The 21661-nt window shown below is 37.8% G+C and overlaps 1 protein-coding gene and 1 long non-coding RNA gene across 6 annotated transcripts in view; one reads left to right on the top strand and one right to left on the bottom strand.

Moving 5' to 3' along the window:
- IMMP2L (inner mitochondrial membrane peptidase subunit 2) overlaps positions 1-21661 on the top strand; it is an 873838-nt gene that overhangs the window by 844449 nt on the left and 7728 nt on the right. The gene's annotated exons all lie outside the window — the stretch shown is intronic.
- LOC128314741 (uncharacterized) overlaps positions 1065-21661 on the bottom strand; it is a 214449-nt gene continuing 193852 nt past the window's right edge. The window contains exons 3-4 of the long non-coding RNA XR_008296718.1: positions 7117-7509; positions 1065-5926 (exon numbers count right to left, since the gene is read on the bottom strand). This is a non-coding gene — a long non-coding RNA (uncharacterized LOC128314741). The remainder of the gene's footprint in view (positions 5927-7116; positions 7510-21661) is intronic.

A 21661-nucleotide genomic window follows, 5' to 3' on the forward strand; every position in this document is an offset into this window, starting at 1 on the left:
AAGTCCCTCTGGTCTTCAAAGTCAGATGTTATGGGGATTCTTCTTCCCATTGCAGGTCCTCTATATCTGGGGTTCCTGTGTGGGATCTGTTCCTCTCCCTTCTCCATGCTTGTGGTATCCTTCCCTCCTTTGTATAGTTTCATGAGTCCATTTGGCCCCCAGCTGCATCTCAGCCCTACCTACCCTCTGCGATGTGGCTTCTCTGAATTTAACTGTGGAAAGTCTGTTCTGCCAGTCTCTGGGTTGTTTTCTGGATTATCTACACTGATGTAGGTGTTATCTGTGTGTATCAGAGGGATGTGGTGAGCTTGGGATTCTCCTATTATGCCATCTTCCACTGAAGTCCAGAAAGCTCACTTTTTAAAAATTAGGCCATGCAGGAAACATATTCACTTATTTAAAAATCAGAAAATACAGTAAGACTGTAGTTCTCAAGCTTTAGCTTGTATCCCAGTTGTCTCGTAGTGCTGTGGAGACAGAATGCTGAACCCTACACCATAGTTTCTGATTAGGAAGCCCAAGGTCCAGCCTATAAATTTGCATTTCTAACAAGTTCCCAAGTGTTGCTGATTCTGTTAGTTGGGGAGCATACTTTGAGAACCACTGCCTTAAAAGCACTTAGAGATGACCTATAATGCCACCACTAAGGATAATGACATATTGATGTGCATCCTTTCAGACTTTGTGTCCTGTAGGAAAAAACACTGTGGTGTGTGTGGGGGGGGGAGTGCGGTGTAGGGGTGGAGGGTGAGAGGAGAGGACCAATAACTATCTTGTCTTTAATAACCCAAAATGAGATTGTACTGTTCATCCAGTTTTATAATTGGCTCCTTTCATTTAATGTATTGTGTACATTTTTATTATGATTGTAGTTATATCATTATTTTTAATGGCTATGTAGAATTTCAATATTAGGATACATCATAATTTATATAAACTAATAACAGACATACCAGAATATATTTTTGCAAACTTATCCTATCATTTACTTATAACCTGTGTGTCTCAAATAGTCTTCGGGTTACTGTGTAATTTACCCTTTACTGTAACTTCTGTATGGAGGCTTGACTTTGAAAAATATGACTAAATATCTTTAATATTTTTTTATTGATTGACTTTTTGCTAAGGACAGAATTAAAGTTAGTAAATTGGTCAGTATTAGGTTTTATTCTGCAGCACTTAGATGGCAAACATACCAGTTTTCTTTGTAAAATAACTGTCTTCTTTGTAAGCATACCATTTTCATTTTGTTCTTCTGTGACCACAGCTGTACATTTCATAAGTGGCAATGAGTAGTTTCTATTATAAATTGCTGTTTAACATGACACACTAAAATTTAGTAATATAAAACAGCCATTTTATTTTGCTCACAATTGTATGTATTAGGAAATTGGGAAGGACTCAGCTGGATGGTTTGTATCTGACTCATTTGGTATCCAGTGAAACAGCCAGTGCTGGATGATCCAATTCCAACAGAGCTGCAGTGTCCTTTGGCCTTTCTTTCTCTTTCCAAATGGCATTTCATGATCCAGGTGTCTCAGTGTGGCTTGGGCTTCTCACGGCATGGTGATCTCACAGAGTTACACTTGTGACATGATGGTTGGTTTCCAAGAGGTGAGAAAAAAAAAGCTTCCAGGCCACTTGAGTCCTATGCCCAGAATTAATTAAAGCATTCACAGGTACCCACCCCAACCAGATTCAAGCAGATGAAGAAATAGACTCTACTTCTTGAAGGAGCAGAGGGGTGGAAAGATTACATTGCAGAAGAGCATTTGAATTGGGAGGTATTTTTGTGGTCATCTTTGAAAAATACAGTGTGCCACAAGTTGGTTGTTTATATAAATAAATAAGTAGAACTATTTATGTATATATGCATTGAATACATCAAAAAGTGCAAAATCTTAAAAATACCTAAATTTTAAATAATATTATGAAATATATGCCAAAAATTAATAACAGGTTCCTTTGTCAGCCATACACACCTGGTAGCTCCTTCTTAACCTAGTCTTATCTAAGGGAATGCCATTTTTGACATTCTACTATTTGGATAAAATGTTACATTGGGTTCTTGAAAGAATAAAAGATAAATTAGACATGATTCTGCCTTGGAGGACTTTATAGTAATCTGGAGCAGATGGGGCATAATATATAATTATAAATAAAGTAATGAGAAGCATGTAGATTTGGGAATGGAAGGGAGTAATTTTATTAAGGCTTATGGAAAATGTCACTGGATGTCAAGGGATGGGTAGAATGGGGATACAGAGATGATGATGAATACTTAAAGGAACAGCAGGAGTAGAGACATAAATACAGAGTAACCAAACAATAATTATGGTCATTTCAGTTTGACTGTAGCTTAGAGCAGTAGTGCTCAGGCTTTGGTGGGCATTCAAATCACTTGGAGAACTTGTATGGAACTTGTATAGTGTACATGGTAAAAGAATCATGAGCAAAAAGAATAGAAAGATCGGTAGTGGGCATAATATTGTGATGGATCTTGAATACCAGGCTGCATATCTTTTATTTTAGTAGGAAGTGAGAACTATTAAAATGTGTTATTTAAGAGAATGACCTGATTGAAGCCAAGCTTTAGAAAATTAATCTGGTACCAGTGAGTATAGTAGTTGAGGCAAAACAAGGTTGGAATTAGGGAATTTGGCATAAAGGTTACTGAGTTCATCCAGGGAAGAAGAAATCTTAACCTGTCCCTTGATGATGGCAGTGTGAATGGAAATCAACATAGGTATTCAAACAAAGAAGAACCTGGAAACAAATTTGATAAGAAGATGGTGAAGCACAGACAGAACTCCAACTATGGGCTGAAGGTTGCAGTTAAAGCTGGGCACGAGGGAGACCCCCCAATTGAGAAGCCAGGGTAAGATCCTCATTTGGGACAATAGATGAAAAGCTGGATGTTGCATACTTCATCTTTGTGTGATAAGGAGGATACCTGCCTGAGGATGTGTAGCAGACCACTGAGAATCAGATCTGGAGGTAAATGGTCAAGCTATAAATAGAGATTTGAGGGATTTTGGGCAGAGTGTGAGTTGAAGAAATGGCAGTGGATGAATTCACCAAGGGAAAGCATATAAAGAGAGGATTAAAAAAATCTGAGGGAATACCTACATTCAGGAAACAGATGGGCGATGATGAGTGAGCAGAACTTTACAGTTTCTTCGGAGCACTAAGAAGGGAAGTAAGGTAGTCATTAGGGTGCCATTCTAGCAGAGGGTGCTCAGCAGGGTTGAATATTGCAGGGGAAGACAGAGACTGAAGACCTTCCCTGGAAATTTTAGTGATCTTTAAAAACACAATTCTGTTGAACAGTGAAAACAGATGCCATCAGGGTTTAAGGAATGAGTCAGTGGTCAGGAACTGGAACCATTTATAATGCTTTAGTTTGCTAAGAAAATTCATACTTCCAATGGACCTTTTAACTGGTATTGTGGAGCTGGGAGAAAGTCAAGAAAATAATGCTCATTTACCTAAAAGCAATTTCTTTGTGATCTGTCAGATATGTAATTTAAAACAACACAGAGTCCTCCATTCTTTTTGTTGTTGTTGTTCATTACTGCAAATGCCTTTACCAGAGGCAGAGGTCTCTTAGGGATGTTACCTTAATCCAAAGGATTTCGTTTTTATTGAGCTCATCTTGGTACATAGAAAAACTCCTTCAAAGTTCAGCTCTGCATCAAAAATGAAACGTAACAACAGCCATGTTTTATTGCTGTTGGAGATAGAATTCCTAGGCAGAAAATTTATTAGGACAAGACTTCTTACAATCATTTCTATGCTTATAAATCAGTATCACAAGCTAACTGAACAGATTTTTTTTCTCAAAGGCATTACTCCTAATTGGACACCATTAACAGTTAACAATGGGATATAATGTATCGTAGCTATTTTCAATACCTCATTTTCTTAACTCCTGTTATTAATGTATTACACCTCAGGCATCATCTGTACCTGACTTACTATGGGGCTATCATAGCAGTTAATGCGCAGCAGGGCTCTGTGCTATATTAGTGCAGACTTTACACCCCTTAATTCTCATGGCAACCTTGCAGAGCTGATACTCTTGTTCCCATTTCGACAATGAGAAAAGACTGAAAGAAGTCAACTTACCAGAGATGATATAGCTATTAATTTTTCTGAGTCTAAATCCCTATATGGTTTTCTGACCCCAAAGCTTCTGCTCTCTACACGCTGCTTCCTGATGGCTCCCCACTCTTCTTCCTTGGACCATATGTACATCATGATATTCCAGGAACAGGGGCAGTGTGATGCTGAATTATCAGTGTTATTGATGATTAGAGACCATCTCTTGTGAGTCTCAGACTAAAGAATAAGTTTGGGTTGATCAGTCCCCCACCCCCACCCCCTTGAGTTAAAATTTCTTTGAAGTAATGAAGCAGTTGTCTTTTCAGGTTACGGAAGACACAGAAAAGCCAACAGGAAAAGAAAAACACTTAAAGGAAACGGAAAGCTAATTGGAACCATAGTTTCCAATGTCAGTTAGTACTAGATGCAGTGGGCTAAATATGGCCAGGAATTTTCATGAAGAGATTTCATCCAAGGGCAGTATCTACTTCTGGTGCTTTGTGCATACCTTATTCCTCTCCAGTTTGTTAGAGGAAATGACTGATGACAGTTTCCTAACAGTGGGAGGGTGGCACATGGCATGCATGAGGACAAGAGTGCCAAATCTGTTGAACATTCATCATTAGCCAAGCCTCTCTTCCTCTCCATAGGGCAATAAGTGTTCTACCCAGCAGTGTGACCATAAGGCCTAAGCCCTCCTCACTCTTCAGGTTGAGGTCCTGACAATTTAATATTATCCATGGATTTATAAAGCATCAGGAGTTTTAGTAGTAAATATCAGCTTACCGCACTATCAAAATTGTTTTATAAAAAAATTTTGCTAATTAGCATCAGTGTTCAATTATCTGAGTCAGTGGAGTCAAGTCATGTATAATCCATAGCAGTGGATAATCTCTAGATAATTTGTAACTTTGCACTGGAAAAAATTAATTTGTCTCTGTTAAATTTTCCTTAGGCTGTTGAAGTTATCAACCTTTTCCCAGGCATAGATGCATAAATGTGAAGAAAAAAGATACGATTTAGAATTACTTAATTGAGCAAATATCAATTTGGAATATAGAAATTGTAATAGGTTTTGTCTGTATCTCTATAGGTTCTCTAGGCTCAGGAAGGAGAACTAAGAGCTGCAGTTTTAAAGGTGATTTACAACTATTTCCTCTCCTAAGCTTTGCTCTGTTCTCTCATGCCTAATAGCAATGCTCACCTTTTTACAGCTGAGCATAGGACTCTAACTGCACCGAAATCTCACAAGCTCTGGTCTAGGGGTACGTGTGTTACTGCTCAAGGAAGTTTATTTTTACATATCAGCTGATAGCCTTCTAGCATTATCTTTGAATTGCTGTATTCCCTCAGGTGTCTGTCCTGAGCACTTTTACTTTCTAATTCTTCTCTAGGAGAGCACTTTAATTCCCACAAGTACAGCCTGATGATGATTCCTAGATCTCTATGTTCTGCTTCACACACTTGGCTGAACTCTCACAGAGACTTGTCAATTGCACGCAGTATGTGTCCCTGTGACATTCAATAGCAATCTCAGATTGAATAATACAAAAGTGAACTCATTGTTTCTCAAATCTGCTCCTTCTGCCATGATCCCTCTGCTATTAAAGGAATTACTATCTTTCCAGGCAGGAGAGAAAGCAGTCAGCTCCACGATCCCTTCTTTTCTCAGCCCCCATGTCCAATCAGTTGCCAAATCATATCCGATCTGAATCCACATTGTGTCTCGTTTCACTTCTATAATCCGTATATATTAAGCTTATTTCTGTTTTCATGCCATGGATTTAGAACACGAGACAGTGCCACTTCAAAAAGCTCATACCTAGTAAAAGAAACATAACAAAATAGATTATCAATGGACAGTATGATAATTATTAGTTGCCATTAACTAAGTACCGGTTGCCAAGGCTGGGAGGAAAAAGTGGAAGCCTTCCGCATCCTGGAGAAAGTGACATGAAAGTTAGATGAAGGAGATTGATGTAGGTAAAGAGCAGAAGAAAGCCTTTCAGAAAGTAGGAAAAAGTAGTATGTGCAAAGGTACAGAGATGTGAGAGACGAAGGCCTTTTTAAAGAGGTGTTAAAAAAGATCCAGGTACACGTTAAGTGCCAAGAGATAAAGCAGAGGTACATTTATGAAGGGCTGTGTCTACTGTGCTATGAAATTGCAATTTCATTCTCAAAGTAGCCTTTCTTTCCTCTTCCTCTTGACACGATCATATCTCTTGTCAGCCCTCTTGTAAAAAATCTCCTGACTGTTCTCTTGCTCTCTGCTCTTGCCTTTTCTTTTGTTAGATTGCAGTCAGAGGTGGCACCCCTGTTCGATTTTTGAACAGTCTCTTTCCTAATCCTTCACTGGCCTATATTTCCAGATTACACTCAGCTTCTGCAACCTCCACGTCTGCCAGACACATCCCATGGATCAAGCTTGTGACAACTGCCTTTTCCTCTTAAGTTATAAACTCCTCAAGGCCAGAGTCTGTGGCTCACCCATCTTGGTAGATTTAAATTCCATGTCCTATGCTTTGTACACAGTAGGCTTTTATATATCTGTTGTATTGAGTAATAGGAATATACTTTAGAATCTTGCCACATTTCTTCATTTTTCAAGCTCTTTTATGCACAATGACATAACTGCATTGCTGTAATAAGCACCAGCTTTCTTGTCACTGTCAACAAGTGTTCCTTACAGCCCAGTGGCTCCTAACATGTCCTGCTGCTACGTATCAGCAACAGTTCCCAGAGTGGCATGGATGTGTACAAACCTTAATGGTCAATGTTTGCTTTTCTCTGCAGAAAATGAAAGGTCTCACTTTTCCCTGGGGTAAAAGCAGTTTTAGGAAGCACTGATGCAGGGCCCCTTGCCAACCTTTACAATTTCCAGGACTCTACACCTCATTTCACTGACAGGTGTGTTGAAAAGGGCTTGGAACTAGGAGTCAGGGCTAGGATTTGCATCCCACCCTAACTAACTGGGTACCTGTAGGCAATATTTCTGAGCCTTGATTTCCTCACCTGTGGAATTAGGAATTAGACTTTAATTCCAAATATCCTCATCAACATTCCTTCACCAGTATTATCATGGTAGCTTACCAGTTATCTTAAATACAAAAATCACAAAGCCATCCTGACTTCCTTCTTTTCATCCTCATTTAAGCAGAAAAGATGTTATTGGAAGGATATTGAATAGTCCACTGAATGGATGGGATGAAAACTAGTTTTCAACATAAGCTGTCCCTATGTTTACACAGGAGCAGGGTGATGAGTTTGGCAGTTGCTGTCACTGGATACTTCCTGGCATTCATCCCTCTGCCAGTAACTCTGATGTTTCTGTGTCTCTGCATCACTCCCTCCATCACTTCAGAGTTCCACATGAGGGCATCCAATTGGCTGAGCCCAGAATAGATCCTGTAGAAAAAAAACACAATTGAGGACATAATATTTAGAAAAGATTATTTAAAAGGCATGCTATGTATCGAGGCTTCTAGATAATAGAAGTTCCTATCATTGGAATAAACTAGATCCTGAGATGACATACAAGATTGCATTGCCTTAGTCCCTTGCAGAATAACATTCACCCAGTTTCCTGTAAGGTGAATCCTGTAAGGTCCCTGGGGGAAGCTACTGCAGTGACACTGTCCATTATGATACTTAGAGTGTCCTGTCACAGACCTGATGTGAGAAAAGTTTGCAGAAATTTAATCAGAGGAAAACTTTCCTCTTGTCCTATAAGAGCTGTGTGAGTTAGCTTGTTCTCCTCTTCACATTGACTCTCAGATAGCCAAGAACCAAGTGTGGGGCTTTCCACAGCAACTGCCTTCCCCCTAATAGCAGTCACTTTTATTTATCTTCTTTTGTTCCTGGTTGTTTATTTTGTAAAGCTCCTCACATTCTCTTTGAAAGAGAGAATAAAAGAGAGGTAGGAAATGGGGAGAGATGGATACTAGCCACCCAGTGAACAGAGATAACCATGGTGGTAAAGTAGCTGCATCCACCATAGGAGCAGGCCTGGGAATGGGTATCTGTTTACCTTGTTGTTCCAAATCCTCTTACCCATGGAAAACTAGTCTATCCCTTTGGCTGCCTTCCCACTTGATACAAATATGGTTTAAGACAATGTCAACAACAATAAAGACTTCCACACCTCTTCCCTCATGTATTTATATGAACTGTTTTATCTCCTACATAAAACTAGCATGTGGGTGGGACATCAGCTACTAGAGAGTGCACAAGTAAATAATGAAATATCAGTAATGCCATCCATCTCCTGTGGATTATTGTGGATACTATGAGTTGCTAACTATCCAAATGATATTCAAGTATTTCATCACCTGCTTAATCAAGCTGCAAAATAAGGAGTTAGACCACTTCAACTCCAGTGATTTGATTATGTGGTAAAGAGAGTAGTGCATAAACATTAATCTTGGGAAATTAATTCATGAAAATTAGCTGAACATATCCCTAGAGGCCTGTTTTGTATCTATTTTTGCATAAAATGTTGAACTAACTATTTACTGAAGGGGTCTTGGGGGAACTAGAATGATTATGCATGATTCTGTAGTTATCTAGAGAGAATCATGAAGAGGCCATGAAGTGACCTGAAAATGCATTCTGATTAAAGCTAAGGCTTGAACAGGAAAATTACTTTGAAATGATTAAAGTTAAAATTGTTGGTAATGAGGGAAAACACTTGTCCTAGAATGAGGAGTTTAAATGAGAGAATCTCGTTTTGAATCTTTTGTAAGGCATATGGCTTTTACTTTTTCATTGAAAAATATTGGGTTGTCTCAATTTGAAGTTCAGTGGAGGGCAAGGAGGACTTGGAGAATGTTCTAGATAAAAATATGACAAAGGATTGTCTTAAGTGAAAATCTTCCCTCAGGAGAGGGAAGTTTAGTATCTTTTAAAATCAGTCCAAATGCACCCACTCAGTGGAGCTTTCCTAAGGGTTGGCCAGAGTACTCTGCTTGGGGTACTTGGCTCCTTTGTATGTCTACCATGTCAGGTATGGTTTATTGAAACATCCATCCTTCCCACCAGATCATGAGATCCTAGGGGACAGAAATCATCTTTATTGTGTGTATTTCCAGCATCTATCAGGGTGCCTGTCCTGCTCAGAACTAAGCCCATAACTCTGATTACCTTTATTCTCCTTGGAAAATATTCACCTTTGGAGATATTTAAAGATATTAGTATTGTATCTCAAATCTTGAAAGGCAGATGTATTTCAGAATTCAGACTTTTCAGATGTTGGAAAGGTGGTATCAGGGTCTATAAACAGTGTCTATAAACAATGTCTATGCCATATGTAACGGAAGTTTCTATAATCAAACACATTAATTGTGCAGCAAAAACGAAGAGGCTATTGTAAAGTTGTAATAGGCATAGGGGTGCATATATCTTTCTGAATTCGTGTTTTAATTTTCTTTGGGTACGTACCAAGAGTGGAATTGTGGGATCATACAGTGTTTCTATTTTTAATTTTTTTTTATTTTTTTAATGTTTATTTATTTTTGAGACAGAGAGAGACAGAGCATGAATGGGGGAGGGTCAAAGAGAGAGGGAGACACAGAATCTGAAGCAGGCTCCAGGCTCTGAACTGTCAGCACAGAGCCCGACGCGGGGCTCGAATTCACAGACCGTGAGATCATGACCTGAGCCGAAGTTGGATGCTTCACCGACTGAGCCACCCAGGCGCCCCTCTATTTTGAATTTTTTATATATATACTTTTTTTTTTCCAACGTTTATTTATTTTTGGGACAGAGAGAGACAGAGCGTGAATGGGGGAGGGGCAGAGAGAGAGGGAGACACAGAATCAGAAACAGGCTCCAGGCTCCGAGCCATCAGCCCAGAGCCTGACGCGGGGCTCGAACTCACGGACCGCGAGATCGTGACCTGGCTGAAGTCGGACGCTTAACCGACTGCGCCACCCAGGCGCCCCTATTTTGAATTTTTTAAGGCACCTCCATACTGTTTTCCACAGTGACTATACCAATTTACATTGCCACCAACAGTGTATGAGAGTTCCTTTTTCTCCACATTCTCACCAACATTTGTTTCTTCTCTTTTTGATTTTAGTCATTCTGATAGGTATAAGGCAATATCTCATTGTGGTTTTGATTTGCCTTTCCCTGATGATGCGTGATGTTGAACATCTTTTCATGGGTCTGTTTGCTGTCTGTATGTCTTTTTGGAAAAATATGTATTCAGGTCGTCTGCCCATTTTTAAATCAAATTGTTTGTGTGTGTGTTGAGTTGTACAAGTTCTTTATATATTTTGGATATTAAGCCCTTATCAGATATATCCTGTGTAAATATCAACTCCCAATCAATAGGTTGCTTTTTAGTTTTGTTGATGGTTTTCTTCACTGTACAAAAGCCTTTTATTTTGATGTAGTCCCAACAGTTTATTTTTGCTTGTTTTCCCTTGTCTTAGGAGACATACCTAGAAAAATGTTGCTACAGGCCATGAACAAAAAGAAATTACTACTGTGTTCTCTTCTAGCATTTTTATGGTTTCAGGTCTCACATTTACGTCTTTAATCCTTTTTGACTTTATTTTTGTGTATGGTGCTAGAAAGCGGTCCAGTTTTACTCTTTTGCATGTAACTGTACCATTTTCCCATCATTTGTTGAAGAGACTTGTTTTATCCCCATTGTGTATTCTTTACTGCTTTATCATAGATTAATTGATGATATGAGTGTGGGTTTATTTCTGGACTGCAGAATTATTTAAAATAGCCAAAACAAGGAAGCAACCCAAGTGTCCATTGGTAAAGAGGATGTAGTATGTGTATGTGTGTGTGTGTGTGTGTGTGTGTGTGTACACACATACATACATACAGTAGAAGTTTATGCAGCCATAAAAAGGATGAGTGAGATCTTGACATTTGTAAAAACTGGATGGACCTATAGGGTATTATGCTAAGTGAAATATGTCCTATGAGAAATACCATAGGAATTCACTCATATGTGGACTCTATAAAACAAAATAAATGAATACAAACAGGTAACAGAAGCATCCCTATAAAGACCGAGAACAAACTGATGGTTGCCAGAGGGGAGGCAAGTGGGGGGTAGGTAAAATGGGTGAAAGGGAGTGGGAGATACAAGTTTCCAGTTATGGAATGAATAAGTCATGGGAATAACAGGTACAGCATAGGGAATATAGTCAATGATACTGTAGTAGCATTGTATGGTAACAGATGGTAGCTACACTTGTGAGCATAGCATAATATAGAGAGAACTTGAATCACTGTGTTATATACCCGAAACTAGTGTAACGCTGTGTGTTAACTATATTCAAACAAATTTTTTTCAATTAAAATGGCCACTTAAAAATTATGAATAGGCACACAGCATGAAATAAAGACTAGAATTTTATAACTGTTAGGTCAGGTCAAGTTTTGCTACCAGAGAGTTACAAAAAAAATAAATAAATAAAACATGATTTTAGGGGGAGCTCTTTGACTTTTGGAATTGCGATAAGATATTGTGGTCCAGTGTTACATCTTAAAGAAGGAAGGCCTTCTCATCTCAGGGAAGTATTCCTGGGTACAAGAACCCTTACTCTTGTCAGTTCAGGGAGGAGGGAGAGAATAGTGCTGGGTTTTTCTGGATGGTTACATGTTCTCATAACCGGCATTGCTACCAGAGTCCCTACAAGAAGGGGTGAAGGAAGTGTGCCACCACTGCCTCTGTGCCTTTGCTGTTTCTCCTCAGCTTTAACCTATTTCTTCTCTTTTCTAGAGCCTCCTTTTGTGTTCTGCACAATTCTTTGGCAGACCCGCATGTTCTTTATTCACTTAAACAACCAAAGCTTTGCTGTTATTTGTCTTTGAGTAGATCCAAGTCAGTGATTACTTTAGAAAGGGAGCAGTCTATACACATGTTTTGTTTAGAGGGCTTATGTTTACCTATTCAATATGGCACGGATAAGAATCTTAGAAATGTATGTGGATGACGGGCCAGTACTATTCTCTTTATGACTCTTGACAAATCCGTATTTGTTAATACGTGTTTAAAAATAAAGTAGGTAGTGTCATTTCTATCTTTCAGTCTTTAAAAATAGCCATTTCATAACATTTTTTTAAACTGCAATGGCTTATCTTTGAATAGGATACTTGCTTTTGTGTGTATTTACAAGAAAGGTCACTTCTATGCTATCTGGTAAAGGAATTATATTCTGCTCTTTTCACACCATGCCCTTCTCCACCCCCACCTTTGTCTTTTAGGTTGTTTTAAAGACATGCCTTTAGTAATGTTGCTGTTGATGTCCAGTGTTGACATTCACAAAAATGGTGACTACAGAGAGTGGGGTCAAAGAGGCAAATCTCTGCAATGTCAGGACATCCCTTTCTGTGAAGCAGAGTACTATGGACACCCACTATTGATCTCACTCTGTTTCTTCTCTGAGTAAAGGGTTGTTACATCCAGTACCTGACTGCATTGAGTTTTCTTTGGTGACTCTGATACCAAGAAACAGTCGGTGAAATGATGGACTTCTACTCCTAGTGATTAGTATTGTGATAATTTAAGCTATCATGCAATTGGAGTCCCTCCATGGTTTTAATTAACTGGTTCATGGTGCCCTATTCCTTTGGGATTGATAACTAGGGCATGGTACTCTGGTCTACACTCTCCATTTGCAGCATCGTGTTGAGTGCACAGTACCAAAGTAGAGGCTGTGAGTGAAGTCCTGTGTTTCTCTGCAGTCACCTGCTCTTTATGTGCCACTCACATCCCTGGTCTCCATAGCAGTTAAGACAACATCTTTCTTTGTGTTACCCAAATCCAGAAAGAGTTGACAACCTCTGTCAGTGCAGCACGGAGAAGTGTCACCTGGATACCACCATGAGAAGATTGATGGTGATGTTGTATTCAAGAAAATTTTTATGTGTGGAGGAGGACAAATAGCAAGAATGGTGGTCTATTACCCAAATAACCCGTGGGACTCATCCCAGGGGTTTGGGAATCATTTATAAGTTTCTCTCCTCCCTAATATCATTAACTTGGTTTGGAAGTAAATGGTGGTCATCAGAGGCAATCCAAACCAATTTTCTTTGCCTGTATAATATATTCAAAAAATTCTTACAATGAAGTAAATAGGTTGTAAAATTTAAGTCTAGGCATTACATATATGTGTCTTAAATTACATACTGTATCTTGAAAATAATTTTTTGAGACTGAAAGAACCATACCCCAGTTTTTTGGTAGCACTAGCAGTCTGTTGTGGCACATCATCTATGAAGCTCTCCTGTCACTTACTACTGTTTTCTGAAAAACTTTGGATGTCTCTCTTTAGGTAGGTTAGGGAATTTCCTTGATGTCCAGATAATAAAATATAGCATTTCCAGATTTAAGCTTTCTTTACTCAACATTCACTCATTCAACAGATATTTACTGCTGACAAGTATTTCATGATTCTTGTCCAAGATGTTATGCTAATTTCTAATATAGAAAAGGTAAGATATAGGCTCTGCTGTCATAAATATTATAGAATCTAGATTATAGACCAGGAACTGGAAAACTATGGCCTTTGGATGAAATTCAGCTTGGTGCTTTTTTGTTTTTTATTTTTGTAAATAAAATTTTGTTATAACAAATCTTATGGTCACTTATATATTGCCTGTAGCTGCTCTGTGCTACAAACCAATGACAGTTGAATACTTGGAACAAATACTGTATAGTCTGTAAGCCTAAACAAGTTACCTCTGGCTATTATAGAAAAAGTTGGCCAACTATTGCTATAGACATGGAAACATAATTATTAAATAATATCATAAGAGAAGCAGGACATTACAGGGAGGAGCAGCATGAATTTTTAACCACACCTTTTTCAAATCCTGGTTCTCTCATATACTAGACTCATGACTTTCAGCATAAGGCTTAATATTTCTAAGCCCAAGTATTCTTTTCTGCAAATGAAAAATAATGTCTATTCTGCAAGTTTAATATAAGGAATAAGAGAATGTCTATCTGAAACATTTCGGATATAACTATAGTCATTAAGTGTTCCCTGTCTCAAAAGAAGGGGATGACCATGTGTCCTGGAGACATATGTATGCCTCTTGACCAAGCATAATTATTAATAGCCTTCTTCACTCTAAAGTTTCCCAAGTCGTATAATATATTACATGGCCAACACTATGCCTAGAGATTTTTTAGAATTTCAATTCAAATATACTTGACAGCAGTACATTAGTTTCAGGTGTACAATATAGTGATTCAACAGTTGTATACATTACTCAGTGTTCATCACTATAAGTGTACTCTTAATCCCTTTCACATATTTCACCCATCCCCCCAACCCCCCCTCTGTTAACCATCAGTTTATTCTCAAGTTGACTGTTTTTTTTTTGTTTCCCTCTTTTTTTGTTTTGTTTCTTAAATTCCATATGAGTGAAATGATATATTTGTCTTTCTCTGACTTATTTCACTTAGCATTATACTTTCCAGATTCATCCATGTGGTTGCAAATGGCAAGATATCATTCTTTTTTATGGCTGAGTAATATTCCATATATTCCATATATATATATATATATAAATTCATCTATCAATGGACACTTGGCTGCCTCCATAATTTGGCTATTGTAAATAATGCTTCAATAAACATAGGGGTGCATATATCTTTTTGAAATAGTGTTTTTATACTCTTTGGGTAATACCCAGTAATGAAATTCATAGATCATAGGGTAGATCTACTCTTGATCTTTTAAGAAATATCCATGCTGTTTTCCACAGTGGCTGCACTAGTTTTCATTTCCATGGACAATGCACAAGAATTCATTTTTTCTTCACATCCTCACCAACACTTGTTTCTGGTGGTTTTGATTTGATTCTGACAGGTGTGAGGTGATAGCTCACTGTGGTTTTAATTTGCATGTACCTGATGATTAGTGATGTTTATGTGTCTGTTAGCAATCTGTTATGTTCTCTGGACAAATGGATATTTCTTCTGCCCATTTTTTAATTGGACTATTTGTTTTGGGGGTGTTGACTTGTATAAGTTTTTTATATACTCTGGATACTAACCCTTTATGGTCTATGCCATTAATAAGTATCTTCTCCCATTCAGTAGATTGTCTTGGTTTTGTTGATTGTTTTCTTTGCTGTGCAGAAGCTTTTATTTAAAAAAATATTTTTTAAATGTTTGTTTTTGAGAGAGCTCAAGTGGGGAAAGGGCAGACGGAAGGAGACACAGAATCCAAAGTAGGCTCCAGGCTCTGAGCTGTCGGCACAGAGCCCAAGCAGGGCTTGAACCCACAAACCGTGAGATCATAACTTGAGCTGAAGTCAGATACTCAACTGACTGAGCCACCTAGGTGCCCCAAAAGCTTTTAATTTTAATGTAACCCCAATAGTTTGTTTTTTGTTTCCCTTGACTCAGAAGATATATCTAGAAAAATGTTACTACAGCCAATGCCAAAGAAATTAGAGCCTGTGCTCTCTTCAGGATTTTTATGGTCTCAGGTCTCACATTCAGGTCCTTAATCCATTTTGATTCTGTTTTTGTCTATGGTGTAAGAAAGTGATCAAGTTTCAATCATTTGCATTTAGCTGTCCACTTTTCCCAGCACCATTTGTTGAAGGGACTTTTTCCTATTGCGTGTTCTTGCCTCCTTTGTCAAAGATTAATTGACCATATAATCATGGGTTCATTTCTAGGCTCTCTATTCTCTTCTGTTGATCTGTGTGTCTATTTTTGTGCCAGTATCATACTGTTTTGCTGATTAGACCCTTGTAGTGTATCTTGAAATCTGGGATTGTAATACCTCCAGTTTTGGTTGTGTCTTTAAAGATTGCTTTGGCTATTCAAGGTCTTTAGTTCTAGTTCTGAAAAAATTATTTTGGTATTTTGATAGGAATTGTATTAAATCTGTAGATTGTTTTGGGTTTTATAGACATTTTAACAGTATTCTTTCATTCCAGGAGCATGGAATATCTTTCCATTTTTTTGTTTTGTTTTCAATTTCTTTCCTCTGTGTTTTATAGTTTTCAGAGTACAGGTCTTTCACCTCCTTGGTTATGCTTATTCCTAGGTATTTTATTATTTTTGGTACAATTGTAGAGGAGATTGTTTTATCTTTCTGCTGCTTCATTATTAGTGTATAGGAAGGAATGTAACTGACTTCTGTATATTGATTTTGAATTCTTTACTGAATTCATTTATCAGTTCTAGTAGTTTTTGGGTGGAGTCTTTTGGGTTTCCTGTATCTAGTTTCATATCATCTGCAAACAGTGACAGTTTTACTTCTTTTTTGGCCATTTGGATGCCTTCTATTTCTTTTTCTTGTCTGATTGTTGTGGCTACTACTTCTAGTGTTGTATTAAATAAATAAAAATGGTGGGAGTTGACCTTGTCTTATTCCTGATCTTAGGGGAAAAGTTCTGAGTTTTTTTACCACTGAGTATGGTGTTCACCGTGGGTTTTTCATATATGTCCCTTAATCTATTGAGATATATATTCCCTGTATACCTACTTTGTTGAGGGTTTTAATAATGAATCAATGTACTTTGTCAAATTCTTTTCTCTACCTATGAAAACAATCATATTTTTTTTATCCTTTCTCTTGTTGACACATGTATCATGTTGACTGATTTGCAAATACTGAACCACCCTTGTATCCCAGATATCCCTGTATCCCAGTTGATTGTGATGAATGACTTTTGAAATGTATGTTGGATTCAGTTTGTCAGTATTTTGTTGAGGATTTTTGCATCTATGTTCATCATAGATAATGGCCTATAGTTGTCCTTTCTTGTAGTATCATTATCTAGTTTTGGTATAAGGGAGAAAGCTGGCCTCCTAGAATGAATGTGGAAGGTTTCCTTTCTCTTCTATCATTTGGAATAGTTTAAGAAGAATAGGTATTAACTCTTCTTTAAATGTTTGGTAGAATTCACCTGTGAAGCTCTCTTGTCCTGGATTTGTTTCCTGGGAGTTTTTTTATTACTGATTTAATTTCATTACTGGTAGTCAGTCTGTTCAAATTTTTTATTTCTTCCTGCTCCAGTTTTTGGAGTTTATGTTTTGAAGAATATATCCATTTCTTTTAGATTGTCCAATTTGTTGGCATATAATTTTTAATAATCTTTTATAATCTTTCATATTTTGGTTGTTATTTCTCCTCTTTAATTTGTGATTTTGTTTGAGTCCTTTCTCTATTTTCTTTTAATATATGCTCTCATCTTTATTATTTTCTTACTTCTGCTGGTTTGGGATTAGGTTTTTCTTTTCTAGCTCCTTCAGGTGTAAGGTTGTTTTCTGAGATTTTTCTTACTTCTTGAGGTAGGTCTGAATTGGTATAAACTTCCCTGTGAGAACAGCTTTTGCTGCAATCCAAAGATTTTAGAATCTTGTTTTCATTTTCACCTACCTCCATGTACTTTTTTATTTCCTCTTTGATTTCTTGGTTGACCTATTCATTGTTTAGTAGCATATTATTTAACCTTCTTGTATCTATAGTCTAAATAGATTTTTTCTTTTGTTTGATGTTTAATTTCATAGCATTTTGGTCAGAAAAGATTCATGATATGACGTTAATCTTTTTAAATTTGTTGAGACTTGTTTTGTGGCCTAAAATGTGATCTATTCAAGTGCACAGGGAACGGTCTCTAGAAAAAAAATGTTTATTCTGCTCTTTCAGGATGGAATATTCTGAATATATCTGTTAGATCCATCTGGTTGAGTATGCCATTCAAAGCCACTGTTTCCTTGTTAGTTTTCCTTTTGGATGATCTATCCATTGATGTAAGTGGGGTGTTAAAGTCCCCTATTATTGTATTACTATTATTAGGTACTTTATGTTTGTTGTTAGCTACTTTATATATTTTGTTTCTTTCATGTTGGGTGCATAAATATTTACAATTGTTATTACTTCTTACTGGATTGCTCCTTTTATGATTATATAGTGTCCTTTATCTCATTACAGTCTGTTTTAAAGTCTATTTTGTATGATGTAAGTATTGCTACTCCCATTTTATTTCACTTCCATTTGCATGATAAATGCTTTTCCATTCCTTCATGTTGAATTTGTGTGTTTCTTTTTTGCTTTAAATGTTTATTTTTGAGACAGAGCATGCGCACAAGTGGGGAGAGGCAGAGAGAGGATCTGAAGCGGGCTTGTGGTGCCAGCAGAGACCCCGATGCTGGGGCTTCAACTCAGGAACTGTTGAAGTGTGAGATCATGACTTGAGCCAAAGTTGGCTGCTCAACTGACTGAGCCGCACAGGTGCCCCTGAATTTGCATGCTTCTTCAGGTCTGAAATGAGTTTCCTGTAGGCAGTGTATAGATGGATCTTGTTTTTTGTTTTGTTTTTCTATTCCATCAACCTGTGTCTTTTGAATTGAGTGTTTAGTCCACTTACATTCAAACTAATTATTGACAGGTATGTACTTACTCCCATTTTATTACTTGGTTTACGGTTGTTGCGGTAGTTCTCTGTTCCTTTCTTCTCTTGCTCTCTTCTCTTACAGTTTGCATTCTGCAAGAGGGAACCTACAGCTGCCCCAAACCAAGGCAGGAAGGGTTGGAGGGGTGGAGTAGTTGAAGCATGAGGATGGAGGTGTGTGGGTACACTGTTAGCAAGCTAGGTAGTAAGTGTTGGCCCTGGTTTCTGTAGGCTGCATGTCTAAGCTGGGAGTGGGGGAATGAAATGGCTTCTGCCAGCACTTTTCTTTCCTGAGAAATCTCCCAATGATCCTCCCCTTCCAGCACATGCCCTAAGATAAGTAAACAAATTTCCCTCTTTTATACCCCAGCCATTTTTCAAACTGCTCTTTCTATGCTGTATCTCTGCAGAGCACTTTGTTGTGCTCTTTAAAGGCATGGACTCAGTTTCCTCTAGCCTTCCCTGCTCTCCCAGAGCACAGCCTGCTGAGTTTGAAAGTTCCGGGTGTTAAGCCTCACTTACTGTAAGAACACATGAAATTTGACCCCTCTGGTTTTCAAAGCCAAATGTTACGGGAATTCATCTTCTGGGTGAGGTTTCCCATGCCTGTTGTGAGGGTCTCTTTCTTTCCTCCCTCCATGCCTGAGGTGTCCCTCCCTCCTGGTGACAGTCCCTGCAAGTCCATTTAGATCCCAACCATATCCCTGCTCTTCCTACCCTCTTTGATATGGCCTCTTCTCCACATATTGCTGTGGAGAGTCTTTTCTGCCAGCCTCAGGTCTTTTCCTGGGTAATTTACACTGATACGGGTGTTATCTAGTTGCATCTGTAGGAGGAGGTGATCTTAGGCTCCTTCCGCTCTGCCATTTTCCCCCAAAGTCCCTTTCTTTTCTTTTTTAAGAACCTGATATTGGGTAGACCATCACCAGGCCTCAGTTCCTTAAAAAGGAACAAATGGTTGAGAATTGCGGTGGCTGGAAGGGCTCCATGGAAAAGCTAGGCTATACTGGGTTTTATAGGAAGGTCCCAGGGATATGAGGAAGAGGATTACAAACTGAGTACAGAAGCCATCAGAAGCAGGAAGGTGGGCATGATATGTGGAGTTGGGTATACCATGGAGGCCCTTAGAGTAGAACTTGCATACTGAGAAATCATGTAGGTAAGTTTGGAAAGATGTGGGTATAAAGGATGTTGGACGACAGAGTGGAAAGCTGACTGACTTCTTTAAGCTCTGGGAAATTGGCAATTCATTTAAACAGTGTTCTTCCAAGTTCCAGTGTTGTTTCAGTTTGATTTGACCTTCAGAATTGTAGGTAATTTAATAATGCAGAATGAATATCATGTGACTGCTGCCTTGTTTATGTGGAGATTTTTCTCTCTTATACTGCTAAGTAAATTCATCAAAGACTGACTTTATTTGCTAGTAGTGATTATATAAAATGTATTTTTTTTTCTTAAGAAAATAATCAAATGAAATTTTGTGCTTCATCTCAGTTTTCATCCTGGTCCATTTCTGACCCTGGCTCTAGTTCTGAATGGCTTTTTTAAAAAGTCTTTGCTTCCATTAACAGTCATCATCTTCTTCCTCTCCTATGTTTCCCTTTCTATCCTACCTGTGGACTCTTATGCTTTTGGTTGTCCTTATCTTATCCTTTCAAGCTCTTCCTTCAAGAGAAGAGGGTATCCTGAAGCCAGGAATTGGAAGAGTGCTCTGTAGACTGATGGTCTATGAATAGTGGGTGGAGAGAACCAAAATAATGCACACCTGTGCCTTTGGCACCTGAAGAAAAGGCTGGGCTCATGAAGGTTGTGTCTACGACATGCCAACATAACTTCTCTGTGGAGCCAATTCAATCAAAAGCAGGCAATTCAGTCCATGTGCTTCTTTGGCATTGTGTGGACAAAACAAACTAGTTGACTGATAGTGCTGATCAATTTTCAGCTGGTATTTTTGGTGTTTCCTAGAGCAGATATCTCTAAAGAGGGGAGCAAGAATAGACAAGGGGTGTGTATAATGATCCCCTGGATACAAAAACAAAAAATTAGTACTCCTGAAGTAAAAAACAAGAGTTGGAGCTTTACTAACATTTGGTTTTATGGACTGTTAGTACTAATTGTAATAATTTTTATTATATATAATTTTTAAATGTGTAAAAATGGAGGTCAGTTCTCCAATATTTTTTACTGGTAGGATGCACAATTAAAATAGATCATTCTAGATCATTGATTCTAAATCTATGGGCAACAGTTATTGTAAGAGGCCTATTAATATAAGTGGATGGGCAAATTTCTCATTAAGCAGAAGTAAAAAAACAATGATCTGCTTAGGATTTCTAATAATTTATTAAGTTTCTGTTGTGTTCAAAAATTTACTGTAAAAGTGGATTTCTTATGCCTAAAAATGTTGTGAATCCATTGAAAAGGAGACATAGCTATACATGGGACACAAAAGAGCATAGGGTAGAGTTAAGTCCCAGTAAAATATTAGGTTGGTTGGTCAAAGTAACAAAACCTATTGAAAAAATTTTAGTCATGCCTTGGAGTATTATAGGGTCTGTTCTAGATCACTACAATAAAGTGAATACTACACCAAGGCATGGTAAATGAATTTTTTAGTTTTTCAGTGCATATAAAGGTTATATTTATACTATACTGTAGTCCATTAAATTTGTAATAATGTTGCCTAAAAAGTTTAGATGCCTTAATTAAAAAATATATTCTAAAGAAGACTAATCCACTGAACTTTCAAAAAGTCTTTGTGTTTGTGTGTGTGTGTGTGTAGACAGTCTTGCCTCAGTGTTGATAGTTGCTGGAGGGGGGGATGGCTGTGACAATTTCTTAAAATAAGACAACAGTGAAAGTTGTTGCATAAATCTGCTTTTCATGAACAATTTCTCTGTAGCATGTGATACTATTTGATGCATTTTCAAAACTGGAGTCAATCCTCTCCAACCCTGCTGCTGCTTTATCAACTAAGCTTCTGTAATATTCTAAGTCCTTTGTTGTCATTTCAACAATTTTCACAGAATCTATTTCAAGAAACCATGTTTTGTTCTCATTCATAAAATGATGAGCACCTCCTCATCCATTAAGGTTTTATCATGAGATAGCTACAATGCAGTCACTTTTTCATGTTCCACTTCAAATTCAAGTTTTCTTGCTA

The sequence above is a fragment of the Acinonyx jubatus genome, chromosome A2, assembly GCF_027475565.1.
Source record: "Acinonyx jubatus isolate Ajub_Pintada_27869175 chromosome A2, VMU_Ajub_asm_v1.0, whole genome shotgun sequence".
Classification (NCBI taxonomy): domain Eukaryota; kingdom Metazoa; phylum Chordata; class Mammalia; order Carnivora; family Felidae; genus Acinonyx; species Acinonyx jubatus.